Source organism: Carlito syrichta, unplaced genomic scaffold, assembly GCF_000164805.1.
Source record: "Carlito syrichta isolate Samal-C Ts95f unplaced genomic scaffold, Tarsius_syrichta-2.0.1 Scaffold309855, whole genome shotgun sequence".
In the NCBI taxonomy this organism is placed as follows: Eukaryota; Metazoa; Chordata; class Mammalia; order Primates; family Tarsiidae; genus Carlito; species Carlito syrichta.
The window spans coordinates 21705-25062 of record NW_007253951.1 but is presented as its reverse complement, the minus strand read 5'-3'; the positions used below and the strand labels follow the sequence as shown (position 1 = coordinate 25062).

At 37.9% G+C, this 3358-nt stretch overlaps 1 pseudogene across 1 annotated transcript; it reads right to left on the bottom strand.

Annotated features, from left to right (window-relative positions):
• Positions 1–2117: 2117 nt before the first annotated feature.
• Positions 2118–2806, bottom strand: LOC103270529 (annotated as a pseudogene). Its single transcript, XR_002482537.1, has one exon. The product of XR_002482537.1 is annotated as a 60S ribosomal protein L9 pseudogene (transcript).
• Positions 2807–3358: the final 552 nt, after the last annotated feature.

Genomic DNA, 3358 nt, shown 5'->3' with positions numbered 1-3358 from the left:
GTGTTCATAGAGATGTAAATTCCTCTCTTAGAACTGTTTTCATAGCATGTCTGGGATTTTGGCAGGGTGTTTATTCATTTTCATTTGTTTCCAGGACTCTTTTAATTTTTGTGTTTACCCAGTAGTTGTTCAGCATTATACTGGTTAGTGTCCATGTTTTTGTGGGCTTTGGGGGAATTTTGGTGGTGTTGATATTTATTTTTATTCCACTGTGGTCTGTGAAGGTGCATGGCAGTATTTTGGCCTTGTGATATTTGTTTATGCCTGATTTATGGCCAAGAATGTGATCAATTTTGGAGTACATTCCATGTGGTGATGAGTATAATGTGTATTCTATGGTTGTTGGATGGAGTATTCTGCAGGTATCTGTTAAATCCATTTGGTCGAGCGTCAGGTTGAGGTTCCAGATCTCTTTGTTGATTTTTTGCCTCGATAAGCTACCTAGGGTTGTTAGTGGAATATTTAAGTCTCCAGCTATAATAGTGATGCAGTCAATATCTTTTTTTTTTCCAGTTTACTTAGTAGTTGCTTTATAAACGCTGGCACTCCTGTGTTGGATATTACTTGTTAATGGGTTGAACCTTTTATCATTATGTAGTACCCTTCTGTATCCTTATAACTTTTTGATAACTTAAAGCTTGTTTTGTCTGATATTAAGATTGAGACTCCTGCCTTCTTTTGTGATCTATTCACCTGGAAACTCATTTTCTATCCTCTAACTTTGAGTCTGCATGTGTCCCTTGTGGTGAGATGAGTTTCCTGGATGCAGCAAATTATTGGGTCATGATTTTTTATCTAGTTAGTCATTCTGTGACTTTTCAATAGTGCATTTAGTCCATTCACACTCAGGTTGGTTATTGAAATGTGATTGCTTATCCCAGTCATGAAGTTCTTATGAAGTTTTTTCTTTAGTTGTTTTCTTTTAACTTTTGAGTTTGATGTATGTGTGTGTTTTCAAGTTTCCAGTCGCAATGTATTGTCTGTTGATTCTGTGTTTTTCTGTTCTTTTGGGAATGTGTGGTCATTCTTTTTTTTCTTCTGTGCTTAATACCTTTTTAAGAATCTCCTGTGTAGCTGGTCTGAAAGCTGCATAATTTCTTATGGATTGGATGTCTGGGAAGGATTTTAGTTCTCTATCACTGATGAAGCTGAACTTGGCTGGGCAAAAAACTTTTGGTTGAAATTGTTTATCTTTGAGGACTTTGGATATTGGACTCCAGTCCCTTCTAGCTAATAGTGTTTCTGCTTATAGGTCTACTTCTATTTTGATTGGTTTTCCCTGGTAGGTAGTCTGATCTTTCTCTCTTGCTGCCTTTAGGATTTTTTTCTTTTATGCCTACTTTGTGTAGACAAATTACTATGTCTCTAGGGGTTGGTATTCTCATTTGATGTCTTGCAGGGGTTCTCTGTATCTCTTGTGTTTGGATGGTCGTATCTCTGGTGAGATGGGGAAAGTTTTCTTGGATAATCTCTTGGAATACTTGCTCCAAGATGCTCTCTGTTTCCCTTTCTTCTTCTGGGATACTAATGAGGTGTAGGCTCAGTCTCTTGATATAATCACACATCTCTTGGAGAGTTTGTTCTTTCTTTCTGAGTTTTCTTTCTATGTTTTTTACAGATTGGGTTAATTCTATGTTTTGGTCTTCAAGTTCTGAAATTCTTTCTTCTGCTTGACTAATTCTGTGTCCCATGCTTCTCATCTTGTTTTTATATTTCCTGGATAAAATTTTTTATGCCTAAAATCTCAGTTACAAGTTCGTTCAGTGTTGCATCTTGACTTTCTTGGGTCTTGTTCACCCTTTCCATCCATTTCCTAATCCTTGTTGTATTCTGGGTTTAGTGTTGGTGAATTCCATTGTTTGGACCCTGAGGTCTGATTTTTCAGGTGTTTTCTCTTTATTTCACTGGGAATTACCTGTGTTCCTCCATTGATTTTTCCTTATTTGTGACAGATCTCTTTCTTTTATCTTCAGTTCCATTATTCAGTGGCAGTGGGAGAGGCTTTCACTTCTGATGTTGTTCAGCTCTCTATTCCTCCCTGTTCAGGGTTCTGAATTGGTTCTCTTTTGAAACAGGGCTGTGGGTGGGAAGCTTTGCTGTCTCTTGTTTTTTTTTTCTTCAAATCAACAGGTCCTTTATTGCATCAGTAAGATGTGACAAATAGGTCTTAGAAATCACCTGGCATCTTGTTTCTGCAGCTGGACAACTCTTAGATCTTATTCATCAACCTGCTGACTGTTCCTTTCTCAGAGACATAGATACCATCCAAAAATTTTCTGATAGCCTTGTTTTTAACTGTTGTGACTTGCTGAATCAAAGCAGCTGAATTTGAAACAAGCTCAATGTCATTTCCTTCAAGAACTAATTCATCTTTCTGGGTTTGAGATACAGAACAAGCAACACCTGGCCTCATCCAAACCCTGCGGATGTATTTTTCACCCAAGAATTTCCGAATTTCCACAAGAGACCCATTCTCCTGGATAATGATGTTGATAGGGAAGTGAGCATACACAGACCTCATCTTGTAACAGAAGCCTAGTGTAACACCCTTGATCATGTTCTGTACATGACTGCAAATAGTATGAACAGTGGCCAGATCCTTTCTATTTCCTCACCACTTGTCAACCTGGAGCCTCTTCTTTTTCTTCCCAAGGAGACTGAGTTCTACATTGATGTGATTGAAGTCCCTCCGCAGGGTTCCTCTGGGACCCTTCATGATAACTGTGCATCCCTTCAGGGTGATATCGACATTTTCTGGGATGTCGACAGTCTGATTGCTGAGAATGGTCTTCATTCTCGCAGTAGATGCGGCCTCTTGTAGTTTTGAGAGTCGAATAAGATGGAGGATAGGGAACTAGGATTCATAAACTACTTGAAAATCACAATATTCACTGGTTGTAGTATGTGTACCCTGAGATCAACACTCCTCCACCACTCTCTATGACAGTGCAATGGGTATGTGTATATATCCCCGAGTCCATGATACAGTAACAGCAACTTGGAAAACAGAGAAAAGTAGAATGAACTAAGATGGACACAAATTAATAAAAATTAAAAAAAAAAAACAGAACAAGAGCTGAAACCAAAGCAAAAAACAAACACACACCCCCCCAAACAAACTGTAATAACAGCAAAACAATACAAAACAAAAAGCATCAACAACAATACAAAACAGGAAAACCACACACACACACATCCAACCCAAAATAAAAGGAGAAGAGGAGAAAGGAATTCAAATTGAACCCTCACACATGTATTCACATACACACTAAACAACAACAAAAGAACAAAAAAGCAAAAACAAACCAAAAAAACTGAAAGATAAACATTCAATCCTTCACATACACACATAAGCAGA